The sequence below is a fragment of the Mus musculus genome, chromosome 3 (assembly GCF_000001635.26).
Source record: "Mus musculus strain C57BL/6J chromosome 3, GRCm38.p6 C57BL/6J".
NCBI classification, from domain to species: domain Eukaryota; kingdom Metazoa; phylum Chordata; class Mammalia; order Rodentia; family Muridae; genus Mus; species Mus musculus.
In genome coordinates this window covers 73,563,390-73,583,622 of record NC_000069.6, presented here as the reverse complement: position 1 = coordinate 73,583,622, position 20,233 = coordinate 73,563,390, and the positions used below count along the sequence as shown (strand labels likewise).

At 35.7% G+C, this 20,233-nt stretch overlaps 1 long non-coding RNA gene across 1 annotated transcript in view; it reads right to left on the bottom strand.

Annotated features, from left to right (window-relative positions):
- Positions 1-20,233, bottom strand: part of Gm20754 (predicted gene, 20754) — a 528,480-nt gene that overhangs the window by 11,208 nt on the left and 497,039 nt on the right. Inside the window, exon 4 of the long non-coding RNA NR_040557.1 lies at positions 18,242-18,686. This is a non-coding gene — a long non-coding RNA (predicted gene, 20754). The remainder of the gene's footprint in view (positions 1-18,241; positions 18,687-20,233) is intronic.

The window sequence follows — 20,233 nt, the reverse complement described above, 5'->3', positions numbered from 1 at the left end:
TAGCCCAGAGTTTAATATTTCTTCAAAGATTTGTTTTTTTCTTATGAATGTTCTCTTTTGTATGTTACATTGCTTTATCAAAACAGCAAATCTACTAGTCCTTATAACCACAAATAAAAATAGCAAACACCACGGCCCATCATGTACCACTTGATGCATTCCGCTGCTATTCCCTAAATCTACTATTCAAGGAATGTGTGTGTATCTTTAAATTTTGTATCTCCAGCATAAAACAAAACTACTTGCTAAAGATCAACAATAAATGTTTGAGTAGGTAAAAAAAAAAAAAATAATGTAGTAGCTAAGTTTAATAGAAAGAAAACACATAGAAGAATGTGTGATTAATGTTAATTACTGGGAGAAGCCTACCTTGAAAATTTCTCTAAAACTGTAAATGTATGAGAAGTATTTTAACTTATATTAACCTCTTTTAAATGTAAGTGGAAATTAGACAATACTGTTTCAGTGGGAGACGTTATAATATGGTTTAATAGGTAAAATTGATTAATATTTAAAATGAATACAAAGCTAAGAAATAATAAATGTTAAACTTTTATTTTTAGATTATATTTATAAGTGAAAGTAGAATGATTACCAAGAAAGTTATTCTACATCTATTCAGAAATCTGGGAGTTGGCAGATAAAAAGAAGACGCTAGGATGCAAAGGGACAGGTGCACGACTCCTACAGTTACACAAGCTTAAACTCCATAGTTCTAAGATAAAATTAGACATTGTGTGAAAAAAAGAGTGGACATAAGAACCCTAAAACTTAAACATAATGTCATGTGATATCACTTGAGATTCTAATGATAAACAATGATGAAACACACACAAAATGTTTCATCAAATATGCAAAAGAAAAATGCACATTTTTATCTCTTAAATACTTAACACTACTAATAATTCTATTTAAATTATTTAAGAATCAAGGAAAGACAACATGGGGGAAAGTAATACTCAGACATAGACAAGCGGTCTCTACTCTTTGTCTAAATTGTGTGCAAAATTGTTCTTCCAAGCAGGGTCCAAATTATTTGGAATAAATTCAAAGTCTATTGCTTGAAGAACGTGATTCTTGGTATCCATTGTTCTGTTTTGTTTTGTTTTGTTTTGTTTTGTTTTGTTTTGGTGGATTATTATTTTTCTTTCAGCCAGCTAAGCTAACTAACCATATTTTGAAATTTCAGCAATTTTAGAAATGCTGATGTTTCAGAGTTTCTACGGTAATTAAAGTTACAATATTTGCCACCATATCTTTTCAGCATCATAACGTGCTTAGTGATATTAATAATATAGTTGCTCTTTCAGTGAAAATTCATGGTCTAATAAGTACAAAGATATTTATTTTCTGCTGTTTCATAAATAGCATTTAAGCTGTATCTCACAAATACATGTCATATGTTTTAAAAATATATTATGGATAAGGTGAGTACTTCTGTATGAGTGTCCACATATTCCCATTACAGTAATGCTCTATTATTCTCTACTTCATATGAATATTAGAACTGAGCATATTTTTCCATATTATTTTATTTTCAGGTCTCAATAGACCAAGACTTTGTAGCTAATAGAACACAGTTAACTTTAATATAAATATGCTACACTCTCTGGTCGAGTCAACTGGACAAGCCGAAAGGCTTAAAGTCACTCATGAGGCAAAAGAGTTTCAAGGAAGCTCTCCTCCTGGAGGCTAGTGTTCTCTACCCATACATTAATTTTTCATTCCCGAGTTCCAGTACCACGCTAGTCTAGAGTATGGATCCATGTGCTCTCTTTCAGTATTTTCCTATTATAAATGCTCTGACATGGCTAAAGCCTTCCGCCAGTGTTCCAACAGTCCAAGGGCATCCTAGACCAAGATCAAGGGTTTAGAATTCAGCAAGATTGTAAAAGCTAAGTCACTCCCTTACACAGGAATTTACCATCACTTAGGAAGAAGGAAGTTTCAGACCAAAGGAGAAACCAGAATAGATACTATAGCAGAGTTACACCCATACACACGTATTTACAATGGCCTAAGGGAAAGGTGGACTATACAAGAGACTAAAATAGGAACTATGGCAAGGACGCGAAGCCCTTGACCCTGGCTTCTAAGATTAGTGAATTTTAGGTGGAGCCCTTGTTGATCCCAGCTGTTATCAATGTATTCTATCCTGGGTGGTTCCCGTTAGACCTTTTGTGTTTGCATTCCTCTGTTTTATGTAAGATTCTGGTTACCTCAATTGTACCTTGCGAATATGTCACCCAACTTCCTTATTGTCCTCTGCATAAAAAGTCTGATGCTGATGTTGTAAAATTACATTCAGATTCCACACAAACTCTCCTGCGTGTGTGTCTGTCTGTCATTCATCCATGCTTTGCCCACCCGCGTCGAGAGACCCTGTTCCACGCAGACACAGGGACCCAGAAGGTCTGCGGCATAAATACAAGTTTTTAAGTAAGTTGATAAGTAATTGATTAAAATGATAAAATAATAATTGAGCTCTGGAACATCTTAAAATCTCAGTAGTCAGTGACATCTCTAAATGTACCCTATAGCTGTGGTTTTTCTTCCTCTTCCTCTTCTTCTTCTTCCTCCTCCTCTGCTTCTTTTTCTTTTATTCAGAGATATTTATCAAACCTTTTCTTAAGCCAAATATTATTTAATACATTAATGACAAGGTAAATTTCAATATCTGTGTCAGCCAGCAGATGAAACAACCAAAAAATATTCAGTATAAAATCACATGAGAAGATTGCATTATTAGGCATTAGGATTCTGGATAAACGTGTGGGTTTGTTTCCAGGAAGACATATAATGTGTGTACTTTCCCTTTTTATCCTAATATAGAGTTTAAATCAGCACAGAGTATAAATCATTATAAATCTTGAACATGATGCATAATAAATTTGACTTTGTGACATAAATTGTGGTCTATCATTTTTTTTAATTGTTTTAATTACTCTCCAAGTGATGTCCAGGCATGACTTTTTGAGGATGTTTTCCTGGAGAATGTTACTGCCATTCCATACAGCTGATGGATGAGAAACTAAAATCTTCAGCCAGCAGCCAGTGAGGAATTTGAGCCTGCTGACAATCACATAAGTGTGCTTGCTCCCAACTGACTTGGAAATGTGACTGTGCTCCCAGCTTAAAGTGCCAGTGTAAGCTCATAACTATCCTGGCCAGAGCTATGTATCCTGATGTCAACATGCTCCTGATGCACACTAACGAAATAAGGATAGTAAGGACTGTTTAAGGTCTGCATGGAAACCTTATTTTATGCACTGAGATATAACAAGTTCACAGACTATAGCACGTAGTCTTAGACAAAATGAGTTTGTCTTACTCCTTAGAAAAATGTGTTTAATTTGTCCGAGTACCATGGAATTATTTGACTTTGAATCTCAAATTTTGATATAACTTTGTACCTCAAATATAATTTTATTAACATTCCCCTTAATTTCTCTAAATGAAAAATATTCCTGTTCCCATTAAATATGCCATGATTTACATTTCTGAACTTAAATCATATTTATATGTAAAGTATGTAAACTACTAAATGTACTTGTATGTATACATCTATGATTATATGCAAACATGCATGCCAGTATATGCCAGGATGTTTACATGTGCACACATATATAGGCCAGAACTTGACTTTGAATATTTTCCAGTTTTGCTCTTGATCTTTTTAAAATTTTTATTTATTTATTTATTTATTTTATTATTTTTGTTTTGTTTTGTTTTTTTGGCTTTTTGGTTTTTTGGATTTTTTGGTTTTTTGAGACGGGGTTTCTCTGTGTAGCTGTGGCTGTCCTGGAACTCTCTCTGTAGACCAGGCTGGCCTCAAACTCAGAAATCCTCCTGCCTCTGCCTTCCAAATGCTGGGATTAAAGGCGTGCACCACCACCAGGCTCCATCTTATTTTTTAAGACAACGTCAAATACTGAACTTAGAGTGGATTGTTTCTGATAGGTTGGCTGGACACCATGTCCCTGAGATCTACCTATTTCTTCTTCCTGTTACCCACGTTGGCTTAAAGATATTCAGACTGGACCCAGCTGTTTCATATGTACTTCCAATGACCTCATTTCCCTGCATCTTCACAGCAAGTACTTAGTCAGCCTTCTCCCCAGACCCTTAGAAAGTTGTATTTAAAAACAGGTGAAGAGTTGTGTGACTATTTTACAATATTGTGTACGTAATTCCAAAAGTTGCTCGTGCCATGCAGTAGTTTTATTTGACCTCTTAGTAATGTTACATGCTATGTGTGTTTTTGATAAATTCTCTGCCGTATGCCTAACATGAAGAGCTCATTCTTTGCAAATGCTCTTCCTTACTGCGATGGATAGCATATGATTTGACTTAAGAATTTCTACTGCAGTGGAAATTTGAGTTAATTCTAGCTGGTTTTTTTTTGTTGTTGTTGTTATGTTCAATACTTTTGAAAGTTTCTGGACGTGTCTTTAACAGAACATAAATCACATTGTTAAGAAAATAATACACTTGAAAGGTGTGTATTGAAAACACCCAAGAAGTGAATTAACTTAACAAATTTTCTTGCATATTTGACAGATAATTGTTGGAACAAACAGTGAATTAACCAACTAAATCAAATTATGCCATTGCAAAGACAATGTAACATAAAAGAATTTTGCTCTAACATACTTTTAGTAACAAAAAATAGTTGATAATTTGATTAAAATATTAACAGATTTATAATTAATTTGTAACAAGTTTTTGCAGTCACTGCTCCATTCAATTAAAAATTATATTGTTATAGTATGAATATAATGATTTTTAGTGAACAAGACAAATGGAGAATGGAATTTTTAGATCATGAAGGATATGAAATGAACCTGGAAATTGCTGTATATGGATATATATGCTAATACAAGCCACATTGTCAATTAACATGATATATCATATGCTCTTTTGTACCTCAGCTATTTGGTATAAAGTTTTTCTGCCAAAAAAAAAAAAAAGTGGAAGAACTGTAATAAAGCATAAAAGACAAATTTGGGACCTAAAGTACTGATGTCATGTTACTAAATATTCCTTATGTTATTCGTGCTTAATAAGCACAAACCCACGTATTTATATCCATTTAATTGTTTGGATTAATTAAACGATTTGCTTTACAGCATCACCTACCAGTCCTACCCTCTTAACTTCACTTCCCTCATTCCCTATCGGTATTTCTTCAGAGAAGCAGAGGCCTCAGATATCCTCCTGAATATCAACTACCCTTAGTTTATCAAGTTTCAGTAGAACGAGGTGCTTCTCCTATAAAGACCAGACAAGGCAACTTAGTTAGAGCAATGGGATCCAAAGGCAGGCAGCAGAGAGAAAGGCACCCCTGCTCCTCATGTTAGGGGTCTCACGTGAAGACCAAGCTTCACATCTGTCCCATGTGTGTAGTGGGCTAAACTCTGTTCCATGCATGATATCAGTTTGGTGTGACCACCTATATACCCAGATTAGTTGATTGTGTAGGATTTCTTCTGATGACCTTGACCTTTCTTGCTCCTTCCATTCTTCCTTCTCCTCTTCCACAAGATTACCAGAGCTCGCCCCAGTGTTTAGTTGTGGATCTCTGCATCTGTTTGCATTGGCTCTCAAGAAAAGCTTCTCAGAAGGTAGTTATGCTAGGCTCCTATCTGTAAGTATAGCAGAATATTATTATTAGTGTCAGGGGTGAGCTCTCACTCATGGCATGGGTCTCAAATTGGGTCATGCACTGTTTGGTCATTCTTTTTCATTTCTGCTCCATCTTTATCCCTGTCAATCTTGTAAGCATGACAAATTGAGGCCTGAAAGTTTTGTGGCAGATTTGGTGTTCCCACCCCTCCATTAGAATTCTTGCCTGGTTACAGGAGGTGGCCCTTTCAGGTTCCATTATCACCTATTGCTAGTAGTCTTAGGTAGAGTCACCTTCATAGATTCCTGGGAGGTACCGTAGTCCTAGGTTTCTAGCTCATTCCAGAGATGCTTCACAACATTTTAGTTCTCTCTGCCTCTGGCCACCCCAGACTCGAACCCAACTATTCACCCATGCTATACCCTCCCCAAGCTCACCTCTGATGTCTGTTTTATTTCCCCTTCTAATAGATATTCAAGCATCCTCCCTTGGGTCTTCCTTGTTACTTAGCTTTTTTTTTTTTTTTTTTTTTGGATATGTGGATGGTAGCATGATTCTTCTGTCCTTTATGGCTAATATTGACTTATAAGTGAATGCATATCATTTTTGCCTTCTGAGTTTGGGGTCCCTCACCTAGGACATGTTATACTTCTACTTATTTGCCTAAAAATTTCATGATATCATTGTTTTTAATAACTGAGTTTTATACCACTGTGTAAATGTATCATATTTTCCTTGTCTCTTCTTCCATTGTGAGACATCTAGGTTTTTTTTTCCAGTATCTGGATATTATGAATAAAGCTTCTATTCCCTTGTCTATGATCAAATGTCCTTGTAAGTATGGTGAAGAATATTTTGGGTATACTTCAATGAGCGGTATAGCTCGGTCTTATGCTACAACTATGCCTAATTTTCTGAAAAAATCCCCAAATTGATTTCTAAAGTGGTTGTATAAGTTTGCATTCCCACCTGGAAAGGAGATGTGTTCCTCTTGCTTTACATCCTTGCTAGCATGAGCTGTCACTGAGTTTTTAATCTTCGCCATTCTAATGTGTTTAAGTCGGACACTTTTTTATTTGCCTTTCTTTGATGACTAAGGATGTTGAAACTTTCTTTAAGTGGTTCCCTATTAAGGATTAAGCTATTAAGGATTCCTCTCTTGAGAATTCGTTTTTAGATCTGTACCCAATTTTTAAAATAAGTTATTTGGTTTGTTGCCATCTAAATTTTTATGTTCTTTATATATTTTGGATATCAGCCCTCTGTTGCATTTGGATGTAGGCTGCCATTTTGTCCTATTGACAGTGTCATTTGCCTTTCACAAGCTTTTCAGTTTGTGAGGTCTCATTTATTAATTGTTAATCTTAGTAGATTTTCAAATTCTGTAGGCTGGCATTTGCCCAATTAAAAGTGTCCTTTGCCTTACAGAAGCTTTTCAGTTTGTGCTGTCCAACTTATTTATTAATTGTTCATCTTAGTGACTGAGCTGGCAGTGTTCTATTTGGGAACTTGTTACATAAATCTCTTTGACTGGGGCTGTAGAGTTGGATTATCAATAAAGAGAACTCGCTCTTGCTCTTTCAGTGGACTCAGACTGAGTATTTTTTGTTTCCCCAGAAACTGCATGGTAGCTTACCTTTGTCTCCAACTCCATTGCTAGGGAATCTGATCTTCTCACTGTGCACTGCTTGTATGTGGTGCAGAAACATACATGTAGGTAATACACACACATAAAAATTAAAAACAAATCTGGGGCTCTACAAATGGCTCAGAGGTTAAGACCACTGGCTGCTCTTCCAGAGGCCGTAAGTTCAATGCCCAGGAACTACACGGGAATTCATAACTTCTGATAACTATAGTTTCAGGGGATCTCACACGTTCATACAGACATTCAGCAGACAAAGCATGAATGCACATGAAACAATAAATTGTAAAAAAAATAAAATAAATCTTTAAAAACTTTTAATAAAATATATAATTTTAATATGCTTTCAGTGTAACATTGTTGCATACATTTTCCATTTAGACATTATCTAATATATAGATAAAGATTTAATAAAAACAAAGATTGTATTAATAAATATAAGAAATATATAGTTTTCTATTATAAGTAGCCCTAAACACAATTCAATGTTGTTTGAGATTTAGACTGTATCATAATGGTTCTGAGATAGCATTGATTTCAAAACTGATTCAGGTACATGATAACATAGCATTTCCTGTCTAGCCTTCCTCTTGGTAAAATTTGAACATATTTTCATATGTTCCCATTTTAATTCAAAGAGAATTTTCAGAATGACATTTTGCAGGTATCTTTTTCATAAAACAAGATTATTATACTTAAAAATATTTCCTATTTTGCAAACTCTAAAATGTCATTATCACTTGCAGTACACTGCGTTATTTAATGATTTTTTTTCTTTCAAATTTACATTGTAAAATAATTATGAGAATATAAATTTGATACACACAATATATGTCCCTGGATAGTAATATATTTTCTAGTCAATTGTTTACCACTTCTATAAATAGAAATAAGTTCAGTGATATCATCATTAGACAAGTAAGATGGATTGCTTTTAACAAATTGTGCAATCATATTGTTGAAATGTCACTGTTACAGCTTCTCAGCCATGAAAAGAAGACCCTCTATAGAAGTAGGATTCCTGGTCCTCTGGCTCTTACAATCTTTCTACTCCTTGTTCCATGATTTTTACCTGAGCCTCAGATGTATGGGTTGCCTTGCAAAGATATAATCTGGGATTAAACACAATGCAATTGCTGATTTTCTGCATTTTGATTAATTGTGAATATTTGAAATAGTCTCTATTCATTGCAAAAAGAAGATTCTTTGCTGAGGGCTGAGAATTGCACTACCTGTGTATAAGAAAAAGTATTTAGAAAATAGAAATTATATTGATTTAGGTATCTGGCAGTAATCGATTCTCCTCTCAGTTCTACGACTTCTTCATCCTCAGGCAATTGGCTTGGTTTATAGTACTGGACCCGATTTCCTTCCTACTGGACAGGCTTTAAGTCCAACTAGACAGCAGTTGTTTACCTGAAGATAAAAATGCCACTAATACAGCATTGAGGATATATTTTTATTCTAGCCTTTGTTATGGTTCATAGACATCACAGATGTGTAGAAATGATGGTTCTTTCTCCCTTGGAAGCTCACATATTACCTCCTGTAGTATGAAAGCTAGTCCTTATAAAGGAGACTTCTGGTCAATTTTTCTAAATCCACTATTAGAAGTTTATGGAGTTTTCATCAATAGACTTTTACCTTCAAGTGCTGAAATGTCACTAATGGTAATGGCAATACCTGTTTTGTTTCTAGAGTATGTTGAACTTATCTAAACAGAACAACTCAAGGGGAAGTTTCCCATACCAGGACTATAGATTTTACTATATACTTTATTACTTTTTGAGCTATCCTCATTTCATTTAAATAACGTAACTACATTTAAACACTAATTTTTCTCTTGGTTTTGTGATATCTGCCATTTAGGTCACCTTAACAAAAGCAACAGTCATTTGAGAAGAGGGAATCCCATTTAAGAAAATTCCTCCATGAGATAAGTCTTTAAGCAACCTTTTAGTGCATTTCCTTAATTAGTGTTGGAGAACCCAATTCATTGTGGGTAGTAACATCATGAGTTGCTGTGTTCTATAAGAAATGAAGCTCAGCAAGCCATAAAGAGCAAGATACTAAGTATCAATACTACATGGCCACTACATCAGATCATGCCTCCAGGTTACTGAGCTGTTTGAGTTTCTCTCCTCACTGCCTTTGATTGTAAACATTGATATGGAAATGTTAGCAAAATAAACTCTTTTCTCCCCAAGATCATTTGTTCATGGTGGTTCATCATAGCAAAAAAAAAGCCAAATTAAAACAAGTGTCAAATACAAATATATGTATATATACATATATCATATCCAATATGACCATAGAGAGGGGACCATGACAGGGTTCCCACCCTGGAGCAGGTCTAGCATGGCATGGGCCTCCTCAAGTGCAGATGGTTGCTATAGGGAAGGCTTTTTTTGTATAATAATGTATTTATTTTGCTTCATATTCCTCCTTTAGAAAATGGGCTTCTTCCCAAGATTATTGGGGAATGTTCTTTGCCAAGGTTAATGACTCCATAACAATAAGAAACAGCACAATTCTGGGAGGCAGTGGTGTGTCTAGTGTTCCTCAGCAAAATAGTAATGCAGTGACTTTCAACACAGCCCCTAAGGCTTTTAGAAAGAACTCTGAAAACATGAGTTCAAGAATATAAAAACAGGATTTCTCAACAATGCAAAATATAAGGGTGCAATATGAATTGCATGATGGGCTTCACAGACCTGAAAGAACTGTATGAGTCAGTAAAGGGAAAGGAATAATTAAAACTAAGGCTCATGGTTCAAGTGATAAAGGAGCACCAGGAAGTCAAGGAGTGGTGACCTCATGGTGGGATTCCACCCAGCTAAGTTAATTGTTTGTGTTTATAAAGACAGGCAGACCTCTGAGCTCAAGGTCTGTCTACAGAGCAATTTCCAGGTACCAGTAAGCTTAGGTAATGAAGCATTTGGAAAACAGAAAGCTACCTGTTTCACATGAAAATAGCCTATCTGTCTAGATTTGGCAACCACAAACCACTGTGCCTAGAAAATGGCATATGACTTGCTATGTACAAAAATGTACTTGCTGTCTTTTTCTAAGAATCAAGGGGTTAAGGTCATAAAATGATGATTTGTGGAATAATTAAATGTTGGGGATGGATATTGTACTGTGAGCCAAAGTTCCCCTCCCTTCTTGAGACACTTCTGACCTTCTGAAAGGACTGCTGACAAAACATCAAGATCAGATAATAGTATCTGCAAACTTCCGGTGAATGTCCCCTGAGCTAAGAGTAGATAGCACCTTCTTGAGCAGTTATGCAGAACCACCCCTGCCCTTGGGCTGAGGCAGGGCAAGTTTCTCTCTCTTTACTTCCTTCCTCCTTCTTACTGCTTATATTCTGTAACCTTGCTCACAATAAACAGACCTTGTAAACAGACTACTTGGTCTCCTCCTTCTTTCCCAACCATTTCTCTTTCAGGCAAGATCCCCCTCAAACACCCCCCACCACCACCACAAATAACTGGGTCCTGCAAGTGAGACAATCAAAAGAGAACTTGAAGTAAATGGCTGAATTGATATGCAAATAGAAGAATGGGCTTTAGTCAGCAAGAGCTAAGCAATCTAGAGAGCTGAAGCAGCTCTTAGAATTTTTCTATCTCCTTTTCTGACTTTGTTTGGAAATCCCACATGCTTCATAGAGAGCTGTCTAGGGAGCCACCTGAGCATTCCACAGTGCTGTCATCTTGTGTCATTGCTGACTTCAAGTTGTTCTGCTATTTCCAAACACCCCTTCATTAGGACCTCAGACTGAGCTGAGACTGGACCTCAGCATGAATGCATGCATGCATACATAAAAACATACGTACATATATGTATATGTGTGTGTAAAATAAGTTTATAAAATAATGTTTCCTATGGATTTTTCAAACATCCTTAGAATTCTTTGTCTCTTCCTCATTTTCCCTGTGCATTGCCCTTCCTCCATCCCCTCCCCTCTCAAGTCAGATACCTTCATTTCCCTTCCCTCTTCAAAGAACCTGTGACGCAAAGATTAGAACTACTAACAAGTAGAAGTGGGGAATGAAAAAGTAAAACATAAAAACAAAATTCTGGGCCCTTAGGCCCAGGCTTGGGAATGTGGATTTTGTGACTCAATGCTCCAAGGTATGCTAATCATAAAACAGATAGTGACATCCCTCTACCCACCCACTTCCTCAGTTCAAAGAGTGTTCATTCAAAGAAAGTCACCCTGACCCACCCTGACCATTGCTGGAACCCGCTATGCAAAGGTGCTATTGTTAGGGGCTCTTAGAAACTGTCTTGAGAAATAACCCTCACAATTACCAGGTATTCCTCGTGACTCTTGTGACTTTGCACTTCCTTGTGACTCTTAACTGGTATTTTTGGTATTTTCCAACAATGCCCTTCCCACCTCCTTGAGTTGTGGTTTCTTCCTTTAAATACCCCCTTATCCAGCTACTCGGGGCACCACGGTCCTCTACCCCTGCATGGTGTATGACCATGGGCCTGAGAGCACTCTTGAATAAAAATCCTCTTGCAGCAAGACTGTTTCTTGTGGGTGATTTTGGGGTGTCGCCTCTCCTGAGTCAGAAAATGGGGGAGTCCTCACGTTGTGGGTCTTTCATGATCTTCTATATTTCTGTCTAGAACTTCTTTCCTCACCACGTTCCTGCCTTCTGTATTTACTTCAGGATGGATATATCTATCTCTATCTCTATCTCTATCTCTATCTCTATCTCTATCTCTATCTCTATCTCTATCATCTATATCATCTATATCATCTATATCATCTATATCATCTATATCATCTATATCATCTATATCATCTATATCATCTATATCATCTATATCTATACCTATACCTATACCTATACCTATATCTATATCTATATCTATACAGAGAGAGAGAGAGAGAAAGTTGTAGGTTCCACAAATTAGAGAAAATGTGGTTTTTGTCCTTTTGAGTCTACATACCTCATTCAGTATAATATTTTCTAGTTATATCTATGTATATTCAAATTTCATATTTTAATATTTTTACAGTTGAATATAATGTTATTTTGTGAATAACCATATTTGCATCACCAGTTATCAATTATAAATGTCAGTTTGTTCCAATTTCTTAGATACTGGGAATTGAGCAGGAATGAACATCACTGAGCAAAGTATCTCTGCACTAGGATATTTAGTTCTTTGGGTGTATGTCAATAGATTAGTTTCTAGTTTTTTGAGAATCTATATACACTGATTTCCATAATGCTGTACTAGTTTACAATCTCTACAATAGTAAATTCAGGCTACCCTTGTGCTATTTACTTGTTAGCATTTGTAGTCAATTGTTTTCTTTATCTTAGTTATTCTTAAATTGGATGAGACAAACCTCAATGTAGTTTTAATGTATATTGCCTTGTTAAGGCTGCTGAACACTTTGAAAGGCACTTTTCAGTCATTTTACTTGTTGTTTTTAGAATTTTCCCTTCAGCCCAACAGCTTTTGTTTTAGTTATTTCCTTTGTTGTCTTTTCAGTACTTAGACTTGCATAATGACAATACCATATCACATAGTAACATGCAGGATGAAAGATGGAGAGATATATGCAACCAAAGGTTGCTGAGAGAAGGATGCTTGTTCCAGGAGCCCTTGATAGGTTCTTCAATATCAAGTGATCAGCCCTAAACACGCATATATAAGAATAATGATAAATATGCTAGTAGGTGGTGTGTGTGTGTTAAGTTATAAGTTTAAAAGAATAGGTACTGAATATGAGTGAGATTTGGTGGAGCCTTAAGAAGAAGTAGAGACGAGAGGCAATAAAATAATGATATCCACATAATTCAAAAATTTGAATAAAGCTAAATAGTAATACCAATGTATTGTAGGGACAACAAGATTTAAAGGAACTTGAACATAATTTCTGTTTCCCATTGGTGTCTGAGTGCATCTGAGATACAGTAAAACCTTTTCAGTGATGTCAATTGATGTTATGGACTTGAGTAATAAAGATGTGAGATAAATTCAAGAGAGAGTTTTTAAGCATACATTATTAGAAACAGATTAAAATTTATTTTAGTATTATCAAATATTAAAAATAAATATTAAATAGTTAAATATTATTTTAGTTATTTCTTACAGTTATAGTTTAGTTATATTAACTCATTCTACTTATATATTTAAAAATAGTATGCAGTACTTTATATTTTGTTTATATATAATACATATAAGAGTTTTAGTTAATAATCTTTACCATATAGTTCTTTTCAGGCACTATATCTTCACTTTTATTGAGTGCAGTTCGGTAATAAAATACATGTATGTAATGCACAATAGTCAAGTCAGTGTAAATTTATATTTTTCTTGTGTTATAGAAAATTTATAGATAATATGTATTCAATTTCAATGTATCTTTTAAATAATTCCATATACTAACTTCTTCTCCATCCTTGGTTCAAGGTTCAGCATTCAGATCTCAAGTGACACAATAGGGTAGCATGTTTTTATCTCAGTAATTTTTAAGTAACTATTAATTTTTTACTATATTCCTTACACGAGAAAGTCCCATCCTTTCATTCTAAACTAGAATTTCCAAAGTTTTCCTGCAGAGTGTTAGGTTTTCAAAGTGTTATTTTGTATTTAATCAGAAATAAGCTATAAGGAGCACTTCATTTTTCTACAACGTGTTTGATTACATAGTCATTTCTAAATGTACATGAACGTGCGTATGTGTAATATTCATCTTCTGGACATTATGCTCTGAACAACAGCCAATTCTAAAGAAGCTTTTTCTATATTGGTGATTCCCAGCTTTAGCACTTGGCTCCTGAATGGAGAGTGCTTGTCTGCATGCTGAAGTTACTTTGTTAGAGTCCCTAGGATGCTTTGCACAGACCCAGTGTCAGCTCAGTAGATTCCAGTAACAGTGGAAAGTACTGCCAAATACCAGCAAACATGTTCTGTGGAACAGAATTGAACTCAGCTGAAAGTTATTGTCTTATGTAGACAAAGTTAAGCTCTAGTTAAAGAATGCAAAGAATTTCACATTCAGGTTGGAATTTAGTCAAAGGAGTTGGAATGTTACTGTATTTTCTTGTTGTAAGAGCTCAGTAATAATATCAGAAAACAGAGGATGTTAAATGCCCACAGCATTGGGTAGCTGATTTCTCACGTGTGGCACTCTCCTGCACTCCTAATGCTACTGCAGTTCAACAACACATAAAATACTTCTTTATACTCAAGGAGTGAAAAATCTTTTCAATATTTTATGTCTTATAGTTTAACTGGTCTTCTTCCCATTACAGGATTTCTACGGTTTCTTAAGGATTTCTAAGGTTTTTAAATTTACTTTGAAGGTCTTCCTGGAGAACCATAACTACATCTGCATTTTAAAGTAAAGCCAGTGTCTGGCACACCTAGGTCAGTAAATCCTGAATCCTAATCACAAATTGACACCACAACGGAAAACTTTAAATCCACTAAAGCCCGTTTTCAGTTAATTTACTTTTACCTTTGTGTCTGTGTGTCTTTGTTGCATGAGAATGCGGTGCCTGTGGAGGCTCGAAAACAGTGTCAGAGTTCCTCCTGTGAGGGTTACAAATAGTTCTGAGCCACTGGATGTGAGTGCTGTGAATCAAACTCCAAACTTTTGCAAGAGCAGCACACTGTATTAAGCTCTGAGCTATCTGGTAAGGCTCTGTTTGAAATCTTTAATTAGAAGTCTCACCACTTCTTAGTCACCCATCCGGAATGTTATCATAAAAAAAAAATCTGCAGTCAAGCAATTTATATTCAGAATTTCCACAAACATTTAAAAAATTAAGTGTTTAGGGAATAAATATTCCAATTTACAAATTCAGAAATTAAGTGAATGAACAGCTTTCAAAAATAGATATATGTTGCTAAGTTAAAAGGTTTTCAGGGAAATAAAAATTAAAACTTCTTAAGATCCCATCTTATCACATTAAATATGACTATCATCAAAATAATTGACAACGAATGCTTGAGAGGAAGACAAGAGAAAGGAATCCTTACCCACGGTTGGTAGGGGACCAAATTAATGCAGCCATCATGGGAGTTAATGTGGAAATTTCTTGAAAAGAAATGAAAAGTAGAACTACCATGTGACACAGTTATTTCACTCCTCGGCTTCTACCCGGGAAACTCCATATTCCACCAATGAGATTTGAAGTTCCATGTTTATCAAATGAACAATAGAAATTTAGAGCTTATGTATATTTGAATATCACTCAGTTCTAACAAATGCTAAATTAAATTTTTACAGAAAAAATTGATGAATATAGAATATGTGTTATTAAACATGTTCATACAATCTAGTAAAAAAGTAAGTCTCTCATATGAAGAATTTAGCCAAATTTGTAAAAATGTAAAAACATCGCAAAGTATATAAAAAATGTACACATGAGCAGAGATTATCATGAAAAGATAACACAATAAATGCTAAATAAAAGGAAATGAAGAAAGACTAAATTCATGTAAGAGACATGAGTTACAAGAGTGGATACAAAGTGAATTGCTTTACTAGTTGTAATTCTTTCACGGATTTCCTATTTTTTAATGAAAAATGCATACAATATTTATAATACTAAAAGTGTAAAATATAATATGACACTCTGAAGCTTCTCTTCTGAATATCTACTCTAACAGAGAAACACTGTATAGATTGTGGGTCTGGATAATGTTGGTGTGTGATGCTTTATTTGCTAGGATTATAAAATGTATAAAATATACAAATGAAGCCTCTTTCCCCAAGGTGAATAACAAAACCCAATGTACGAATATTAACATGAATATTTAGAAGACAACAGCATGACTAGTTGGTAAAACCGAATCTATCAGGTCCTATCTAAACGCTTGTGACTTCCAGAACCATCAGATTCTGATCAAGATCATAGTATCATAGTAGGAATGGGATTCCCTCCTATGAAGCAGGCTTCAAAGCCAATCAGACGGTTCTTAATTCCACACAAGAGTCGATTTACTAATATACTAGTGGGTAGTCTTATCTGGCATGTCAGTATTATGGCAAGGACCAGTGCTGGAAAAGATTATTGACTCTTAATTCCCTCTCCAGTCTGCACAGAACCTTATGACACTATTGAACACACCATCAGAAATGAAGTTCCCTGCTCATTTCGAAATTGAATTCTCTTTATCTTCTAATTCTTCCTTCTTTTTCCTCAGATTCATTGCTATGTAAATTATCCTACTTAAGCTTTGTTGTTCATACTTCTTGTTTATTTTTCTTCTATTTTCAACGTCCCTCAGTTCGTACTTATCATCTTGAACATTGCCAGTAGCCTTTGCTGACAAGTCTTCTCTGAAATTCTTTGTCTACGGAGCATTTGTGATAAGGAATCTTCAAAGTCAGTATGAATGGATTTGGGTTTGCTTCAGATAAGCATTCCTATGTTTGTCCACATTTGTGTTGCCAGGGAGATTTACCAGAACAGGGAAGACTCATGTCACTGTGGGTGTGCTATTTTATTGGCTAAGATCCCAGACTGAACAAAAGGAGAAGAGCCAATGAGAGCAAACATTCATTTCTTGATGCTTGCATATGTAAAGAGTGAGAGAAATATTGCACCATCCCTGTGTGCAGCTACCATGGCCAAATCTTCCCTAACTCTGAGCCAAAATAAACCATGCATCCCTTAGGTTACTTCATGCCAGGCATTTGGTCATAGCAATGGGAAAAGTCAGTAATAAAGCTCCAAAAAGTAACTTTCTAAAATAGTGTCTATATTTAACTTATGGATGCAAATTACTTTGTTGGATCTTCACTGTGTGCTAGCAACTGTGATATACATTGCATGTAAAGTAACTGAGAAAATGGACATGAACATCTTTTCTATGTATTGAATATGGGAGCTAGCTTTTAAAAGAGAAAACATATTAGTATAAATATGAAAGATAATACATTATTTCAATGAAATAAACCAAGATTCTGAGACAGAGTTTAACTGAAGAAACAAAGAGAAGCATATTCTAGACAATATTCCTTGGAAGCACTTCAGATGAGATATGTAAGTTGAAGCCTGAAGAAAGCAATACTAGATCTCCCAACGAGCATCATAAACATTTTGTGCTGCGATTTGTGTTTATAGAAGTACAAATCTGAATAAGGAGTCTCTCCAAGGATGCTGTTATTACTGCACCTGCAGGCTGAAGACACGTTGATGGCAGGATAGAAAGGGAAGTTATGTGATGTGAGGAGGACCAGCCCCAGATAGAATAAGCAAGGGAGACTGAGATGGTCATCAGTTCTTAGTATTCAAAGATACTGACATCAATGATTTTCATGATCTGAAAATCAGAAACTCAGGGGAAGGAAGTAAATGTGGCTCTGGTTCAGGATGTGAAGAGGCCAGAGGCAAACCTGTAGTTCTCAGAGTAGTTACTGGCTCAATAGGTACATGCTGCTAACAAAGGAGAATGGCTTCTGAAATACCAGCATCTGGACAGAGTTCTCTTGCTCAACTGTTTAGCTAGAGAAGAAATATATTTCATGCCCTCTCTGCCTCCTAAATCTCAAGCCAAATAGTTTCTGTGTCCTCTATAATTTCAAACCTATGTAGCAGTATATTTGGTGGGAAATATAATTACTTCTAGGGAAATACACACACTAAAATTTCATCACATTAGTCAATGAATGATTCAATAATAATGTGTTCTAAGCCTGTGAGTAATGTGAAACCTCTGCACAACTCGAGCTTGGTGTGGTTGATAACTTATGATTTAAAGTGGTTGAACAGCAGTAACGACTATAAGAAGAACATGAAATTCTATGGGAAAACATCAATGTTGATTTTAGACAGTGACACACAGCTTACAATGGTAGTTCACGATTGTTTTCTGCAGTTCTTCCCTGAGGAGTAAGCTTAAGTTTCCTAATGTGGTATCCTAATTGCAAAACAGTAACAACAATAACAAAAAGTTTCAATATCCACAGTAGTGATTCTTACCTGTGAACACTTGTCTTAACCACAGATGGAAATGTGAACGATCCCATTCTTGTTCATTATTGCCAGAAGTTATATTTCAATTGTAAAGTTGTGTTTCAGCTATTGGATAAAATGTCAGCGAGAAGGGCTTTCAGAAGTATAGTCCTATATATTTGAGTTTTCTCACTCATGATGAATTATTTTCTTTTTCTGGGTTTTGGAAAGTAAAAAGTTACCACAAGATAGAGCTATATCACTCTTGGGCATTACCTCCCATCCTACCAACAAATATACTTGCTCAATCATGTTCATGGTGACTTTATTCATAATAGACAGAAACAGGAAACAACCTAGTTCTTCCTCAACACAATAATGGATATTGAAAATATGGTATTTTTATACAATGGAGTATTACTTAGCTGTTGGGAAAAGTGGCATCCTGAAAGTTGCAAGCAAATAAATGGAACTAGAAAGAAAAAGAAAGAAAATCATTGTGAGCAACCCAGACCTACAAAGACAAATGATATGCACTCATTTATAGTGGATATTAGTTGTTAAGTAAAGGATAATCATAGTTCGATCCAAATACCGACAAGTTGTTCAAAGAGGAGAAGTCTAGTGCGGGACACATGAAATCCCTGAGAAAGGGAAATAGAATATTTGTGGGTGTGGTTGGGGACTGGAACAGGAGGAATCAGATAGTGGAGGAAGAAATGGTTTGAGAGAGTACCATTCCTGGAGATGACTGGAATAGTTGGGACTTTAGGGTGGGACATGGAAGGTGGTGCAGTAGAAACTTCCTGGGATCTACAAGATTGATTCCACTGAGGACTCCTAGTAATAGATAGAGCATAACGAGCGAGCCTGAACCAGCAATCTTCTGTAACCAGGTAGGCTCCCGGTTATGGGACTGACAATCCAACACAGCCACAAAGTCTTTGACTAGCAACATGTCCTACCTGAAAGATGCCCCATCACTGAGATAATAATGGCTCAGAGATAGTGAGAGTGGCCAACCAACTAATATAACATGAGGTCCATACCAGGAGAGGAAACATGTACCAGTACTGCCTAACAACACTGAATAGATCGGCCAGGATCTTGAGGCTTCGTGGTTCACAGGCATTTAGAGACACAGCTAACCAAAAGAACAAAAGCAATGCTACATTCAGAGACTGGTGCCTAGTCCACTTGTCATTATGGAGGTTCCTCCAGCAGCTGATGGGAGCAGATACACTCTACCATTAGGCTATCGCTCAAGACCATTTATTTTCATTATTAATTAATAAAAACAGCCTTCTATGACCACACCAATCTTACATAATTTATTACATTGACTGAAATAGTAATCTTTCACCATCTTTCACTCACACTACTGTCTAAGTGAAGAATGAAAGGAAATTAATGACATATATTTGATGTGTAATAGACTTTTTGACCTTGCGTTATTCTTCCTACTCTCAAAACATATAAGTTGCAGTCAGGGGATAGTTATAATTAGAAAGAAAATAAGATATTTGGAGTAAGAAATGCAATGCTAATTTTAAATTTTCATGTCCAAGTGGCAGGAACTATTCAATTTTGCTATTTTCCAGCTACTATCTGCTTCCACTGACTACACGACACTTAGCTAAGTCAGCTTTGATTAACCTTACTCCTTTCCTGGTTCACACTCTATTGGGTTGTACATATTGAGTAGGAAGATATGCAAAATACATCTATTGCCCCATGAGAACAATCAACTTCATGAGGACATTGCTCTAAGGCAAATTGGAGCCTGAATTATTCCACTGTCCACTTTGGCTGAGTCCTTGCACTTCTTGTCTTTTGGATCCAATGTGTGAAAGTGACTGTGTTCAGCAGACTTATTGTGAACGCTATAAGTAATAGGAATTGCTGCATATTGTGTATGGTTTGAAAATGTCCCCAAGCAAACATCATTTAAGAATGTGATCCTCATCAGCAATGTTTGCATGTGGTACATAAATGACCATCATATGTCAATAGCATTTT